Raw genomic sequence first — 18364 nt, forward strand, 5'->3', positions numbered from 1 at the left:
GGATAGCACTGTGGAGTGGATGTAGGTTTCAGCATTTATTGAGCATTCACTTGGTGTGGTGCACTGTACTAAACAGTTGGGAAGTATAGAATAACGAAGTGACGTTCACTGCCCAGAAAGAACTTACCCTCTTGAGGCATGTGCACCAAACCACAGCTATTCTTTCCTAGTAGCATTGTTCCTCCTATGAAAAAATAAATAATTTGGCTCAAGTCCCTTTGCCACTCTGAGGGCACCTAGCAGAGCTATCGCATCCCTGAGAGTGTTCTGACCCAGCCTCCCAGAGCACACCCAGAATCTTAACAATCACATGTCACTTCAAAACCACGGTCCCCAGATCCATCTCACGCCCAGTCTCCATGAGCAAGGCATGAAAAACTAACATCAAACAGAATGGATAAGTCCTATTTTTACCTTCAAGGCCCCTTACACAACTCCCAAAAGAAATGTGGGCAAATCATTAAACTTTGGATTTAAATTAGTGTTGGATGAGTCCCAGAATCCTAGGGCTGAAAGGGAGCTAGAGAGTTTCTCTTTTTCACCCTCCTGCCTTCAGTCAGTTGAACCAAAACTAAACTAACAAGACAGATAAGATGACGATGGCATTTGTTAGGTGCTTACTATTTGCCAAGCTCTGTTCTTATCATAGATACAAGGTAATTAGGTTGTCCCATGTGGGGCCCACAGACTTAATCCCCATTTTACAGATGAGGTAGCCGAGGCACAGAGAAGTTAAGAGACTTGCCCAAAGTCACACAGCTGATAAGTGGCGGAGCCAGGATTAGAACCCATGACCTCTGACTCCCAAGCCCATGCTATTCCCACTAAGCCACGCCGCTTCTCTTTTTTCCTCTTTTCAGAGAAACAAATGCCACCTTCTACCTCAATAACCTATTCAGATATTTAACAGCAATCACCAGGGGGAAATTAAACTTGAAGATAGAGATCAGCACAGGTAATTTATTCATTCCCCCATACCTGATGTTCACCCACAGACCATGTACCCTTACCTGACCCTTACCTGCAGAGACAGTCAAGACTCTCTACCAAGTCCAACTTCCAACTTTGCTCCTGGTTTCTGTGGATTGGAGGGGTGTATTTTGGGTAAGGTAGGATGGGCAGGGCTGCTGCCTAAGATAACTCCCACCACTCCGAGCCCCAATCTGTTCTTTCTTCTACCTCTCATGCAGCTGCCCTGCCATTCCACCATGAATTTCCTCGAAGTTTGGGAAGTTGGCAGCGGTGTCAGCTACCAGGTTCTGCAGCAGAATGGCCCTCCCCTCCCCCATGCCCACTCACCCTAATTATTTGAACTGATTATCAATTTTGTTGTGGCTTCCGGCCAGTTGGGTAAAGAAAGCAGAGACTTGCAGGTCTTTGCTTGACTCTCCTATATTTTGAAGGACAGAAATCTTCTTCGTGATCCTTCTCTGTACCCTCCTTTCCAAGGTCCTACTTGTTCAGGAAAGTGGGAGAGGGAGGTTAGCCTTTCTTTCAAACCTGGGGGGGGGTACATCATTAGCCTCCATCCCCACAGACTGATCTCTTTTATGTCCTTTGCAAGTTGCATCTCACTTTTTATCGTAGCTTTTTTCTTATTTTACCCTTCATATGTACTAGCCCATTGTTTTCTTTGGTGGGAAAGGGTGCAGTCGGGACATAGCTGGCATTGGGAACTTGACTTCCTGGATATAGGTTGGGTTCAGGCGTGACATAGATGATAGAGCACGGCCCTGGGAATCAGACGTTCATGGGTTCTAATCCCGGTACTGCCACTTGTCTGCTGTTTGACCTGGAACAAGTCACTTCACTTCTCTGGGCCTCAGTTACCTCATCTGTAAAATGAGGATTAAGATTGTAAGCCCCTTGTGGGACAGGAACTGTGTCCACCCTGAGTTGCTTGTATCCATCCCAGCACTTAGTACAGTGCCTGGCACATAGTAAGTGCTTAACAAATATCACAATTGTTATTATTAGTATTATTATTCAGACAACTCTCTGGCTGCCCCCAGCTCCTCATCTGGAATACTGACTAGAACTCCAGTGACTCAGAGGTGGGCCAAATCAAGCCAGAGGTGGTCAAGGATTGCCTCTGGGGGTGACTGTAGTATGTGTCAGTTATCCCATCTTTCAATCAGCCCACGGGTTGATGGTGCCTCACTACAACCTACCCAGATAGGAATCCAGTTCAGATCCATTTGCCTCTGGTTGAGTCGTGTCCCAGGTGCTGCACTCCCTCTGGTCGGTACAATGCAGACGATGGCTGATCCTGAGCTGAGAACAGAGGTAGATGAGGAAAACTGGCCTGGGGTTAAATATCTCCTTTTTTTAATGGTATTTTTTAAGCGCTTACTACGTGCCAGGCAGTGTCCTAAGCACTACGATGGATACAAACTAATCAGTATGGATGCAGTTCATGTCCCACTTGGGTCTTGTAGTCTTAACCCCCATTTTACAGATGAGGTAATTGAGGCACAGAGAATTGAAATGACTTGCCCAAGGTCACACAACAGACATGTGGTAGAGCCAGGATTAGAATCTAGGTGCTCTGACTTTCAGGCCCATACTCTTTCCACTAGACCACACAGGGCCCTGAGGTAGCCTGCTTGGATTCTATTACATTTGCCCTGAAGAGTGCTAAAAGCAAACACATCATCATCATAACCATAACAGATAGTATTTGTCTATGTCAATTGAGTTCAGAGTGCTGGATTCTTGGGAACCTATCCTAGAAGGAAAAGCTCGTTTCTGAGCTTTGAAGGGTCTACAAGCTAATTAAGGAGACGTGTATACAGCAGCATGGCCTAGTGGAAAGAGCATGGGCCTGGAAGTCCCCTGACCTGGGTTCTAATCCTGACTCTGTCACACGTCCGCTCTGGGACTTGGGGCAAGTCATTTAACTTCTCTGTGCTTCAGTTTCCTCATCTGTAAAATGTATATTCAATGTCTGTTCTCCCTCCTACTTAGATTGTGAGCCCCATGGGGGACAGGGACTGTGCACAACCTGATTATCTTGTTTTTACCCCAGCTCTTAGCATAGTACTGCACACATAGTAAGAGTTAAACAAATATAGTAATAATAATATACTGCCAACATCTAAAAAAGTAAGAGCACGTATGGCAAAAACAAAAGTAAGCAGTGTTGTTCAGTGGATAGAGCACAGACTTGGGAGTCAGGAGACCTAGGTTCTAATCTGGGCTACACCACTTGACTACTGTGTAACTTTGGGCAAGTCACAACTTCTCTGTGACTTAGTTTTCTTATATGTAAAATGGGTTAAATATCTGTTCTCCCAAACCCTTAGATTGTGAGCCCCCGTGGGAGAGGGACTCGGTCCAATTTGATTATCCCATTCCTACTCCAGCAACTTGGCATAGTGCTTGGCCCATAGTAAGCACTTAAATGCCATAATTAAATTCATGGCTTAGATGCATAAATGAATAACAGATTCAACAAAACACATAAGGGCTAAGGGGAGAGGTGGCATGATCAGGAAAGTGAGAAATAGGGAATGCTTCTTAAGGAACATGTTTGATAAGCAGAGTTTGATGGTGGGGAGAAACACGGATTGATAGATGTGAGAGGGAAGGAATTTCAGGGGAAAATGATGTGAGCAAATGATCTGAGATGGGAGAAACCTGAGAGATGTCTATTTAGAAGGTTAGCTAACTCCATGGTGTGAAGAGCTCAGCCCAGACTGGAGCAACAGGAGCAGGTCGGGAAGAGGGAGATAGCTGATAGAGAACTTTAGATCAGGAGATTTTAGTTTCTTATAAGAAGGGGTTACAGGAATTTTAAGGGGAGAAAAGTGATGTGTTCTGAATGGCATTTTAAAAGGATAATCTGTATTGCAACGAATAGAAGAGATTTAAGAGAGAGTCTTGAGATGAGACTAGCAGTAAGGAGATGATTAAATAATTCAGTGAAGAGATGATGAGGGTTTGAGCCGGGGTAGTTGAAGAGTGGAAAGGACTGGTTGTAAAGTCCAACTAAAATCACATCTCTTCCAGAAAGCTTTCCCTAACTAGTCTTTCATCTCCCAACCCTATTTTCTCTCCCTGCTGTGTCACTTAAGCATTTGAGTCTGTACCTGCTAAGCATTTAGGTGCTCATAATAATAATAATAATAATAATAATAATAATGTTGGTATTTGTTAAGCGCTTACTATGTGCAGAGCACTGTTCTAAGCGCTGGGGTAGACACAGGGGAATCAGGTTGTCCCACGTGGGGCTCACAGTCTTCATCCCCATTTTACAGATGAGGGAACTGAGGCCCAGAGAAGTGAAGTGACTTGCCCACAGTCACACAGCTGACAAGTGGCAGAGCTGGGATTCGAACTCATAACCCCTGACTTCAAAGCCCGTGCTCTTTCCACTGAGCCACACTGCTTCTCCCACCCCCCAGCACTTAGGTACATCATCATCAGCAGTGGTATTTATTAAGTACTTACTATGTGGAGAGCACTGCATTAAACACTTGGAAGAATATGCTTAGAACAATGCCGAGCACTTAGAACAGTGCTCTGCATATAGTGAGCGTTCAATAAATACCTTTGCTTGATTGAATAGACTACAACAGAGTTGGCAGGTACATTCCATGCCCACAACCAGCTTACAGCCTAGAGTTGGAAACAGACATTACAATATATTGTACAGTGCTCTGCACAGAGTAAGCACTCAATAAATATGACTGGTTATGGATATATACTTCAGTGCTGTAGGACTGCGAGTTGGGGAAATATCAACCTTAGTACAGTCTCCCACAGAGATCCTGCTTCTTCCATGGTCTCTTCTCTCCAGTTGACACTCGGGACCTCAGAGGAAAAAGATGCCCTGTAGGGCTAGTGTCTAAGCATATAGATGTGAAAGCATTTTGTGTTAGGCACGGGGAGGCTTCTTATTCTACAGTGTCTGCCGTCTGCATTAATATGAGCTCCCTGAGGAATTTTGGTTTGTCAGGCTGACAACTGCAGGTTGGCTGAATGGGATACAGGCTGGTCCCTATTGTGTATATCATGCAAATTAGCTGGGTCTCCCAGGTCCAGGGTCTAAGAGAAATTGGGCTATGGACAAAGAAGAATTTTAATAAAAATGGAAAATATGATCCATTACCCTGGACCATACCCTTCAGGCTACTGATGCTCATGACTATCAGGTACATCAATCCCATTACAACTGGAGATTATGGGAAGGATGGAGCAAAGTGTATGGGCTGGTATAACACAGGACGGCAGCTGACAAATTATTCTAAACCGCATTAGTTTATACATTATCCTCTTGTTTAGCAGTAAGATAATTCTTGGACCAGGAGGGAACTCAGAGGTCAATTAGCCCATCCCCCTTCTTCCTGGAAGAAGTCTACCTAAACCAAGCAGCTGGAAATATATCATACTCTAAGCATTTCCCCCACTCAACAAACCTGCATTTATTCAAGGAACCTGAGAGCTGGTTCAGAAAAAATAAGGTTAGATAGTGTTTCCAAGAGATTAATTGTCGACTGTTTCAAAGACAACCTACAGGATGAAGGGGAGTACCCATTAATGTCTGTCTCCCCTTCTAGCCTGTAAGTTCACTGTGGACAGGGAGTGTGTCTGTTTATTGTTGTATTATACTCTCTCAAACACTTAGTACAGTGCTCTGCACACAGTAAGCGCTCAATAAATATGATTGAATGAATGAATGAATGGACAGAGTAGACTCTATTGCATTTAACTAGAAGATCATTGGTGATCTTGTAGAAAGAGGATTCGGTGAAGGGCAGAGATTGGAAGACCTCACTCCTCTGCCCTGCAATTTTTCACAGATCTTGGATGTCTCTGTCAGACAATAAAGATCACTGGAACTACATCCCTAGTGCTACATCTCTGGTACTGTATTCATACAGTTGATGATGTAAAGGTATAACACTTTTCTTAGAAAATCACCAGAGTGTCCTACCTTCCTAGTCTTGATAACTTCAGCTGATACGATTGCACAAAAAGGCCTTAATGCCTTCTATGTCCCGGTGAGGGCTTCCAGCTCTTGTGATGTTTATTATTTAATTGCAATACAGCGTCTCTGCAGTCTCTGAAGTTATCACCTGCCAAGAAGTAATTTTGAATATTCAAGTGTGACACCATCTCCATCACCCTTCATTTCATTCTCTTGCTACCTCTTCTAATTCCAACCAAAACCTAGAGGAAGTTAGCTGAAGAAGGAATTTTTCACTTACTATTCTCATGACATTAATTAATCAATGTCATTATTAATTGTTAAATAATGTGATTATGACATTAATTAAGTTCTCAATTATGTGCTGAGCAGTGGGGCAGATACAAGAAAATCATATTGGACACATAGGATTCACAGTCTAACTTCCCTTACAGAAGCAGGTTGCTGAAATTGCAATCAATAGTATTTACAGAGCAATACCATAAGGATGTAATGGGCACTTTTTAATAATAATAATAATAATGTTGGTATTTGTTAAGCGCTTACTATGTGCAGAGCACTGTTCTAAGCGCTGGGGTAGACACAGGGGAATCAGGTTGTCCCACATGGGGCTCACAGTCTTCATCCCCATTTTACAGATGAGGGAACTGAGGCATGGAGAAGTTAAGTGACTTGCCCACGGTCACACAGCTGACAAGTGGCAGAGCTGGGATTCGAACTCATGACCTCTGACCCCAAAGCCCATGCTCTTTCCACTTTCCAGTTTTTGTACTCTTCGGAGAGTACAAGGGAAGTAGATCTTGTCTCTCACATCCTGCAGGGACAGAGTCTGAACTCAGGGACAAGGAGCAAGACAAGTAATAAATATGGTGTAGCCCACAAACGAATACAGAGTTCTGCTGGGTAGACTACTCTGTGCTCAATACATGTCACTCAGCAGTGCGATTTGCTTAAGGGGCTGATGCTATATAGTCTTGGGACAAGGACTTAAGTATCTGAGGAAATTCTTGGAGTCTCTTGAAAATCTAGAATAGAGAGCGTAATTCTCCCAGGGCCTTTAACTTTCTTCCTAGTAGAGAAATAAAAGGAAAATGGATTAAACAAAACCTTCTTACAACCTTCAGACTGAGTTAGAATGAGATTAAAGGTGAGGTCATCTCACCCACATTGTTCTGCAACAAAATGGCAGAATGAGGGGCCTAGAGGAGTACTTCAGTGTGAGGCTCCAAAGTGCCTTCTGGGATATGTGTGGGCGAAAGTGATTTTACAGATTCCTACAGGAATTCCAACCTTCTCATCAGCTTTACTAATTCATTCATTAGTATTTATTGAGCGCTTACTATGTGCAGAGCACTGTACTAAGCGCTTGGAATGTATAATTCGGCAACGGATAGAGACAATCCCTGCCCAGTGACGGGCTCACAGTCTAATCATCGGACCGAAAGCCTGGAGTGAGCAAATGCTGGCTCATTTAGTTATGTTCTTTGCAGCCTTGGTGACAGCTAGGTGAGGATTAGATGGAAGTAATCTCTGTAATCTACTCAGCGAGATTAAAACTGTTCCCCTAAACTCTTTATCCCTGTCATTCCAGGGCTTCAGTAGAAGAAGTGATTAAGTCTACGGAGGCTGGAGGGGAGGGAAGGGGTGGGGTGAAAACAGAGTAGTCACAGAGTTGCCAGCCTTCCCATAAAACAAGGATTGTCTCATTTCCGTACTTTGTGTTATTATTCCATAGAGTTTGCCAGGAGGGGGTTGTACCTGAAGCCATTTTGATTTTGTGCCATATTAATCCTGCTTCAATATTCACCTGGGAATTAAAGACCAGGTTCAACATAACCAGGGCAAACAAATGATTCCAGGGTCTCATTCTAAAGACAGATTAATGGGGAACAGTGAATATAGCTGTTTTCTGTTCAGCCCAGGACCACTGGGATTTAGATTCAAGATTTCACTTCTTCCTAATGGTTTCTGACAAGAATTTACTTCCCTTCGGTTTCAGGTTTTGCAAACCCCTAATGTTTGGTTTTAAATAATAAGCAGATATATCTTCAGATTTGTTCTATCATTAATTAATTTGTCAGGTGAAGGAACTGGTCATAAAAAGCTAACACCTATCAATGAAGAGTGTGCTTTGAGTACTGGCAACTAAATAAAAAAAAAAGGAATCTCAAAAGAATAGAGAAGTATCCTATTCGGTGTTATTTTATCATACCCATCCTCCTGCTACTGCCTGGGAACAGGAAACCATACAGTAAGAAAATAGAAGAATTTGGCCCAAGGCAATAAACCTTGAGATTTCCAGTATTAAGGAGAGAATACCTTTAGCAGGTAATCCTAGAGATGTTTTGGTTTGACAGAAATGCAACTCCAATAGGACATGAGAACAGAAGAAATGAAGTGGTTGGGCAAAACTACCTAGGAATTCCTTTCAGGATTCAGACAGCTTTGGAATCCACAGGAGCAGCTGGAGAGTTGAAGTGGTTGGAAGTAGAGGAACTCCTTCTAAAATTTCCCTCTTTCCCATTCTCCCTGCTCTCAAGCTTTCTTGAGCCACTATGGATCTTTCTGGTCATCTTGGCTAGCCTTCGCTATGTTTTTTCCAGCTCCATTCTTGTCTTTATAAGATGTAGTGATCTGGTGTGGATTTATCATTGCTTCATACAATCAATCAATCAGTGGTATTTATTGAGTGTTTGCTCTGTGTGAGCACTGTCCTATGCATTTCGGAGGGAGCAATATAACAGAGATGGTAGAACTATGCCTTTCACTGTGAATCTAAGCATAATACACTCATAATGTGAGCCCGTTATTGGACAGGGATTGTCTCTATCTGTTGCCAAATTGTACACTCCAAGCGCTTAGTACGGTGCTCTGCACATAGTAAGTGCTCAATAAATACTATTGAATGAATGAATGATGTATTTCTTTCATGTTTTAACTCTGCCTTCTTCTCTGACTGGCAAAGTTATTTTTCCATCCTTGGTGACACCCATGCCCATTCCCCTTGTCCATTATTACAGACATTGAACTGACTCCTCAAATCCCCATCCCCCCATCTTCCCCATATCTTTATCCTAATGACTTGGCCATCTACTTTATAGAGAAAATTGAAACCATCAGGGGCAATCTCCCTAAAATCTCCCCCATTCCTCTCCTGTCCCTCCCTTCACCTGACCAATCTTCTACTCTCCCATCTTTTCCAACAGTATCTCAAAGAAATCTCCTGCCTTCTTTCAAAATCCACCCCTCCATCTGCGCGTCCAACCCCATTCTTCACACTATATCAAAGCACTTGCCCCTTTCTTCTTCCTTCCCTGACCATCATCTTGAACTGTTCACTCTTCCATAACTTCTTCTCCACTGCTTTCAATTATGCCCATGCCTCCCCTCTCCTAAAAAAAACCCCTCCCTTGAACCCACACTCTCTCCAGTTATTACCAGTTATCTTCTTTCTACCATTCCTCTCCAAACTCCCTGAGCAAGTTGTCTACTCCCTCTGTTTCAATTATCTCTCCTCCAATTCTCTCTTTGACCCCCTCATATCTGGTTTCCATCCCTTTCACTCCACAGAAACCGCCCTCTCAAAGGTCACAAATGATCTCCTTCTTGCCAAATCTAAAGGCCTTTACTTCATCCTAATCCTCCTGGACCTCTCAACCGCCTTTGACACTGGAGACCACTATCCAAACTCGGCTTCACAGACATCGTCCTCTCCTGCTTCTCTTCCTATCTCTCTGGTCAATTGTTCTCAAACTTCTTCACAAGCTCTTCCTATGTCTCCAACCCCCTAACTCTGTAAGTCTCTCAGGGCCCTGTTCTGGGACCCCTTCTATTCTCCATCAACATGCACTCCCTTGAAGAACTCATTTGCTCCCATGACTTCAACTACCACCTCTATGCAGATGTTCCCAAATCTACATCTCCAGCCTGATCTCTTTTCCTCTCTTCAGGCTTGCATTTCCTCCTGCCTTCAAGATATCTACTTGGATGTCCCACTGACACTTCAATCTTAACATTCCAGAACAGAACTCTTTATCTTCCCACCCGAACCCTGTCCTCTCCATGAGTTTCCCATCACCGTAGTCAGCACCACCATCGTTCCTTTCTCACAAGCCCGTATCCTTAGTGTTAACCTTGGCTCATCTCTTTCCTTCAACACACATATGCAATCTATCACTAAATCTTGTTGGTCCAATTTTCACATTGCTAAAACCTTCCCTTTCCTCTCCATCCATACTGCTACTACATTAGTCCAAGCACTTATCCTATCCCACCTTGATTACTATATCAGACTCCTCTCTGACCTCTCTGTCTTCTGCCTCTCCCTTCTTCAGTCCATACTTCACTCTGCTGCCTGGATCATTTTTCTACAGAAACATTCAATCCATGTTTCCCCAATCCTCAAGAACCTCCAGTAGTTTCCCAATCACCTCCATGCCTAAAATAAACTCCTTACCGTCGACTTTCAAGCGCTCAATCACCTTTTCCCCTCCTGCCTCATCTTGCTACTCTCCTAATACAACTCAGCCTATATGCTTTGTTCCTCTAATGCCAACCTACTCACTCTACCCTACTCACTGTACCTCAATCTCATCTATTTCACCAACCTCTCTTCCATGTCCTGCCTCCGGTCCGGAACACCCTCTCTCTCTTCATATCCAACAGACAATTACTCTCCCACTTTAAAGCCTTATTGAAAGCGTATTTCCTCCAAGAGACTTTCCCTAATGAAGCCCTCCTTTCCTCTTCTCCCACTCCCTTCTGCATCACCTTGATTTGCTTCTTTTATCCGTGCCTCTCTAGGCCCCACTGCAGAGGTTCAAGTCAAGTTTGGTTCAAGTCAAGTTCTTTTTAAGTAATGGCTACAGGTCTATCTGCATCACCATCCTCATCATCAGGGTAATTTACTGAGTGCTTACTATGTGTGGAGCTCTGTATTAAGCACTTGGGAGAGTACTAAACAAGAGTTGTCAGACAGTCTCTAGCCATGTTGGGAAATGCCCTGGATTAGTGTTGAGATAATGTGGCTCCTTTAATTCTCCCTCGGCTGTCCAAAATTCCCCAACCTGGCTAGGAAGTCACTTACTTTCAACACATAGAAAGGTCTTTATTCATTTACCACCCCTGAAGAGCCCAAATGGGAGGTACTTCTAGGCTAAGAGCAATAATACTTTTCAGGGCTGCTGTAGCCAAAGCAGAAGTTAGGAAAGTCCTTCCTGAGCTCAGACCAGAGCCCAAAGGAACAGCATATGGCAACTACCACTGAGCTTCACCTTTGGAAGATGGGTAAAGGGCCACTTATCACAAACAAATGGGCAAACTGGGCATTTGCTCAGGGACCACCACCTTCTGTCCATCCCACCATCGGGAAACTCACCACAATCTTTAAGGAGGCCCAGTGTGGTCGATTGAATATCATCTACCTCCACCCGGCTTTTACTTGTCCTTGGCTACTACCCTGTTCTAACAGTGGCCCCGGCAACAGTCCAGGGGACATGTAAAAGGGAGAAAGTGTCCACACATGAGCCAGGAAAACTATGTGGCCTACAACCCCCATGTCACCCCCGAGGACCATGAGGCCAATGGCCAAGGCAGCTTTTCTCCTTTCACCCCCCCAACAAAGATGGCTCCATCTTGCACGGGAGTGGAGGGACAGGAGAAGCTGTGCCTTGGATATCCCATAGTCTCCACAACAGTGAAGAGCTGGAGCTTCCAGAGAGCCTTCATCCTGCCCAACTCCACATGATCCAATCCCCACCCCCTGGCAGGAGCAGATGACAGGAGGAAACCTGGGGCAATGTGGAAAATACTATAAAGGTTGTGGTGATTTAGACCAGGGCAGCCTCCACTGGAGCATGGAGGAACAGAGGATACCAAGCACAAGCCACTCCAGGCAGCAACCAACAAATTAATACATGATATTTACTGAGCACTTACTGTGTGATGAGTACTGTACTAAGCACTTGGGAAAGTATAATATAATAAAGTTAATAATAATAATTATGGTATTTGTTAAGCACTTACTATGTGCCAAGCATTGTTCTAAGTGCTGGGGTAGATATCGGGTAATCAGGTTTTCCCAAGTAGGGCTCACACTTTTAATCCCTATTTAACAGATGAGGTAACTGAGGCATAGAGAAGTTAACTGACTTGTCCAAGGTCACACAGCAGACAAGTGGTGGAGTTGGGATTAGAACCGACGTCCTCTGATTCCCAAGCCCGTGCTCTTTCCACTAAGCCATGCTGCTTCCCTAAGTCTCCCTTGCCTCCCTTGAGTCTGCCCACAAGGAGCTTAGAGTCTAAGGAGAAGCTGACAGCAAGTGTTATCTTTACTGCTGTTACTTATTTTCTTAGCGCAGCTTATTTTCTTTTTTATCCTTCTTTGTATCTTTACCCCTGTCCTCCCCAGTACTCCTTGGAATCATGAGTCCCTGGGGGAAGTAGTGAGTATGTCTGCATAAATGTCATATATTCTTCCCAGAGCTGCATTTATTACTCGTACATTGCAATCCTTTAATATTATTATTCTAATCATCATTCTTCTTATTTTAATCCCTTTTGAGCCTTCTCTTCCTTGTAGGGAAGAAGGTGCATATGTTAAACCGAGCCCATAGGGTGCCATCCCCTTCGCTGATGCTATTAGCTTTGTTTTTGCTTTTTGTTCTCGATCTAATGGGGATTGTGGAAAGGACCCAGAAGCAAAAAGCAACAAGAACAGTGGTAAGGAGTTCACGCTGACCCTGCTGTGAATGCCTGAGGTGACTGTTTAGGGAATTAGTTCTTTAAGTCTTATTGGAGCTGAGTGAATGAATTCCTAAGGTAATGATACTTGGGGATTTTCTCGCTACTATTAAACATGTGGTGGGGAGGTGGTGAAGGGCAGGAAGATATGCTGCTAATGAAAGTGGCTCATTAAGCAAGACAAGAGGTTTGTAAATATAAAGCATCACTCTACTATATTCCTTAATCTATCAATAATGGATGATCAGCAATGCCGATTTATAATGCGATTCTACACCCCGAATGAGTCTCTTGTTTTACCTTGAACTTTTCAAAATCAAATCTGATTTTTTTTGCCATCCATTTAGAAGCATTTCTAAACTGACAACAACCAGAAATACATAGGAGAATGAGTCCTTTTTTCCAAACGTAACTTTTGCAGGAAGGGATCTGTTAAATGAGGTTGTGGGTCATTATTTCTCACTGATGGTAGCCAAATTGTCCCTTCACAAGAATCCATTCCATCAAGTGGCCATGCTGGGTACCGGGAGCAGAATACCCTTCAATTCTGTTGCTGCACTCATACCTGCTCAGATATTCTGTAGGGATATACCTTGTTTCTCTCTCATTTCTCAGTGAATCATGGATAAACTAAGAATTCTAATGTTTATCTCAAAGGGGAGCTGCTCAGTTAAATCAGTCCCCAGCCAACTGGGGGCCACTGTAATGGAGGAGGAAGGGGAAAGGTAAGTAATCACTCAGACAACCTGCCAATAGCATTTATTGAGTGCTTACTGTGTACAGAACACTGTACTAAGTGCTTGGGAGAGTACAAGGTAACAATAATAATGATAATAATGATAATTGTAGTATTTTTAAGTGCTCACTATGTGCTCGGCACTGTTCTAAGCACTGGGGTAGGTACAAGGTAATAGGGTTGGACATAGTCCCTGTCCCACATAGGGCTCCCAGTCTTAATCCCCATTTTCCAGATGAGGGAACTGAGGCACAGAGAAGTTAAGTGACTTGCCCAAGATCACACAGCAGACAAGTGGCAGAGCTGGAATTAGAACCCAGGTCCTTCTGAATCCCAGGCCCTTGCTCTATCCACTAGGCCACGCTGCTTCACATTCCCATTCCCTACTCATGGGGATGGGAATGATTAATGCAAGTGGTCAAAGGGAGTTTGGGGAGGAAAAGCAAAAGTCTCAATGGAAGACCAAGCAGGAGGGACCCCAGCTTGGCCATCTTCACCCTGTCTCTATGGTTGCTCCATCCCAAAGCTATGCTGATTCAACTCTCATTCTTGGCCTATGGCTCTCACTCTTTGGACTGGGGTGAGGGAGGAAGCTGAGTGGGTGTTAACTAGCTAGAAACTCCTGATCCATGGGAAAGAGTTTTTGACCATCAACCCATGATTCGTTGCACTAATATAGTCAAAGAGTGTTATCTGAAAACCTCTGAGGGTTTTCATCTAAATGGTATCTTTCCAAAATAGCCCTAATACTGTACCACAAAGCATGTTGGGGAAAACATCTTTAGTAAATCTGATAAAACTACACATTCTAAGAGTCCTATATGAAAATACCTTTTCCATGAATTTGAAATCTCACACTACTTGCCACACCTCTGAGCACAGGTTGTAATTTCACAGCCAAAATTCTGCACGCACCAGCTCCATCTGTTGTTTCTGGCCCTAACCAGGCTGAATTGTGACAAACGGTACTAGGATCAAATGCCTTTAGTGTTAGCCCCAAAGTGAATGAGAGGGCCTCAGAAACATGGATGCATGTAAATTTTCTGAATTATTTTCAGACTGCATACAGGCCTACCCCAAACCTAGCTGCAGGAAGAGAGTGTGGGGAGGAACTGTGCCCTTATCCACCCCACCCTCAGCCCCACAACACTTATTTACATAGCTATAATTCATTTATTTATATTAATATCTGTCTTCCCCTCTAGACTATAAACTCCTTGTGGGCAGAAAGAGTATCTACCAATTCTTTTAGATGGTTCTCTCCCAAGTGCTCTGTACAGTGTCCTGCACACAGCAAGTGCTCAATAAATTTGATTGATAGATTGACTGGCAGGAGGGTGCAAACTCTGCTCTAAACGAGGTTCTGGCCATGATTGGCCTTCAGAGTGGGTAAAGTTGGCTGCTCTCAGGTTACCGCCACCCCGCCACACACACACACACAATTTGCTGTGTTCAAATTTGCCTCTAAATAGAGGCAGATGGATGCATGTAAATTTTTTCAATTATTTTCAGACTGCATTCAGGCCTACCCCAAACCTAGCTGGAGGAAGAGAGTGTGGGGAGGAATTATGCCCTTATCCACCCCACCCTCAGCCCCACAACACATATACATAGCTATAACAGACTGCAACTGGCCAATGAGCAAAATGATGGATGTTGCCATCCGCCGCTTCCTCACCACCGATGGCTGCCTTCTTGCACTAAGCGCTTAGTAAGGTGTTCTGCACACAGTAAGCATGTAATAAAAAACACTGGTTGATTGTCTCCCTAATTGCCAGCCCTAGGACAGAACCTGGTGAGGAAGAGTCTCAGGGAGAGGACTTGGAAAGTTGGGACCTGGGCCAGCTGCCAGTACCACTTCCAAATTAGCAATTGGGGAGCAGGTAGGAGCCCCTTGGTCCAGGCCTGCATTACTCCAGAGCTGGCTCTGCCTCCAGGGAGAGAAGGAACTGATGCAGTTTATTCCAATTAAAACTGACCCATGGCGATGGTCAATTCATGAACTGGAATGGCGTCTCTATTCCTGTATTTAGAAAATCCTCAGCTTCTTTCATCACTTTAAGGGACTGCGCACTATATAGACCCTACTGACAACATAGTAATAGAAATTGACATGGTTACTTTTATTCTATTATTTCCCTGTTGCATTCATTTCCTGGTCACAAAACCTTGAAATGTACCTTCAATTTTAATTCCCTGTTACATTAGGGCTCCACAGGCAAGAGCCCAACATCTAAAGAAGGACTTCAGAACCACTCCCACACAACCTTTTTTCTCTTTCAAGGCACATATATGAGTGGTGTATTTTCCCCAATTTCACTTGGCTCAGAATTCTGTAAGGGAAGTGCGTGCCTGCAGTGTCTGCTGTGTCGTACACAGCCAGTGGATGCCGGCTGCACAGAGCTCAGTTCCAACCGGATTTTAAGAAGTGTCAGTTTGTAGGCTGCAGAATCAAAACGTGTTGAATGACATACACGTTAGAAATAGAAAATTGGATTAGCAGTGACATTTTGGCCCCGGAGGCTTTTTTCAGGCTGTGGAAACTGTGGAAATAAATTCTAACCTTGATCTATTCTACATGGAACCCAAAGAAGACATCAAGGCTATAATATTGTGTCTAATCTTATTTGCTATTTCCAACATGTTTTTTATTGGCTTCCTTTCTTTCTATAGGCTAAGTCTGTACATATTTCAGCACAGACATATTCTGTTACTTCAGTAATAGCATTGCATGTAATATCCAGTGCTCTTCATTGTTCATCCTTTGAGCGGCAGGTTAAGAAATAGGCAACAAAATAACCTGCTTCATCAGATTCAGGCCCTTCTCCTCCACCCTGACACCTGAATAACCCTAAAACAACCCAGCCCACACAATTTGCTTCCCTAATGCCAACCTACTCACTGCACCTCAACCCCACCTCTCTTGCCATCAACCTATGCTCCTGTCCTCCATCCACTCTGGAACTCCACCCCACTTCAAATAATAATAATAATAATAATGTTGGTATTTGTTAAGCACTTACTATGTGCAGAGCACTGTTCTAAGTGCTGGGGGAGATACAGGGTAATCAGGTCGTCTCACTTGAGGCTCACAGTTAATCCCCATTTTACAGATGAGGTAACTGAGGCACAGAGAAGTTAAGTGACTAGCCTACAGTCAGACAGCTGACAAGTGGTAGGGCCGGGAGTCGAACCCATGACCTCTGACTCGGAAGCCCAGGCTCTTTCCACTGAGCCACGCTGCTTCCTCAAATCTGACAGATAACCATTCTCTCCATATTCAAAGCCCAACAAAAATCCTATCTCCTAAGCACACAATTAATACGATTCAATGAATGAATGAATCTCCTCCAAGAAGACTTTCCTGACTAACCTTATTTCTCCACTCTATTTACCTTCCCTTCAGCATCACCTATATACTTGTGTCTGTACCTCTTACACTCTTTAATATAGTCCCCCCACCTCTAGGTCTCCAGGACTTATATACATAGGCTTATACTCTGCTGCTTCCCCTATATGAGATGCATTTTAAAGGTTGTCTTCACAGACAGATTTGTAAACTCTTTGAGAGCAGGGATTGTGTTTACCAACAATATTGTACTGTAGTCTCCCAAATGCTTAGTACAATGCTTTGCCCCCGGTAAGACCCTAACAAATACTAATGATTGATTGATGGAAAAAGGGGGTATGCCCCTCTGTATAAAAGCTTTGGCCACCTTAAAGATGAAAGGAGCCCTTTCAAATCAGTATTTGAATAGCAGTTTTCCAGCCATTGTGGTGGAAGGAAGCCTATGGCCCCTTTTGCTTGACATCCCTCTAAGGGAATTTGTAGCATAGAACTGAATTGCTAGATAAAGTAATTGTATTATATCATCTGACCTTGGGCAAGTTTCTTAGCTCCTCTGACTAAGTTTCTCCATCTAGAAAATGGAACAGCAATAATGTCTTAGAGGAGATGGCCTTTTATGTGCCCTAGGGACACCTACGGACTCCTTTTTAGTAGGTTAATACTCTATATAGCAAAAAATACCCTGGGGGGGGTCTCAAAGAGTTCATGTATTTTGCAAAAGGTGGCTGATTTGGAGCTGGGGAGTTATTTTGGCAATGGGAGAATCTAGCCTTCGTAATATTGTTAGTGCAGTGAAAAGCTACTTTAGCAATAGCCAGATTTGGATTCACTTAAAATTCCTTTAATAGATCCATTTCCCATGACTTGAAATGGAAAGTTATTGGCTCGTTGGAGCAAATGTCTGATTGATTGACTAATCTTGATTTGATCGATTCTATTCAACCCAGCACAGCCTTCCCCAGAATCTGGTGCTGCCATACAAATGGGAGGGGGCTTGTTCAAGTCCCTTCCAGGGAAAACAGTCCTGCCTCTCCTTAGTCCATGTGAAACCTGGACCAGACCACCCATCCAATTTCAATCAACCAGTCAAACAAGCAGTAGTATTTACTGAGTACTCACTGTGTGCAGAACACTGCAAAAAGTGTTTGGGAGAGTGCAAAAGAGTAGATTTCCATGCTCCCCGCCCTCAAGGAGCTTACAGACTAGACGTGAGACGAACATTATAATAAATAAATTATGAATATGTACATAAGTGTTATGGGGGTAGAGTGAAAATCAAAGTTGTTTTAAGGGGTACAGACCGAAGGGAATAGGTAATACAGAAGGAAGGGCAAATAGGGGAACCAGGGCTGAGACAGGGATGACCTCTTGGAAGAGATGTGATTTTAGTAGTGATTTGGACTTGGGGACAGTGGGGGTGTGACAGATACGAATGGGGAGGGAGACATGGGCAGGGGGTTGGTGGAGAAAAAGATAGGATTGAGGAAGAGTGAAAAGCCAAGGTTTCATCTCATAATTGATGTGCTGCCCCCTTGCCTCCTGGAGAGATGGATGGAATAGTATCTGAATGATGAAATCTTCATCTGGCACAAATGCTTAAAATGTT

At 43.7% G+C, this 18364-nt stretch overlaps 1 long non-coding RNA gene across 8 annotated transcripts in view; it reads right to left on the reverse strand.

Moving 5' to 3' along the window:
* LOC114809218 overlaps positions 1–18364 on the reverse strand; it is a 40679-nt gene that overhangs the window by 1504 nt on the left and 20811 nt on the right. For 3 of the 8 annotated variants that reach the window (XR_005659678.1, XR_003756983.1, XR_003756984.1), the window contains 4 exons: positions 5939–6080; positions 2172–2274; positions 1022–1078; positions 128–184 (listed from right to left, as the gene is read on the reverse strand). This is a non-coding gene — a long non-coding RNA (uncharacterized LOC114809218). Of the gene's footprint in view, positions 1–127; positions 185–1021; positions 1079–1830; positions 1836–2171; positions 2301–4747; positions 4816–5938; positions 6081–18364 lie in introns of all 8 variants that reach the window. The other 5 variants (XR_005659682.1, XR_005659679.1, XR_005659683.1 and 2 more) reach the window with 5 other exon arrangements.

This window comes from Ornithorhynchus anatinus, chromosome 2 (genome assembly GCF_004115215.2).
Source record: "Ornithorhynchus anatinus isolate Pmale09 chromosome 2, mOrnAna1.pri.v4, whole genome shotgun sequence".
NCBI lineage: Eukaryota > Metazoa > Chordata > Mammalia > Monotremata > Ornithorhynchidae > Ornithorhynchus > Ornithorhynchus anatinus.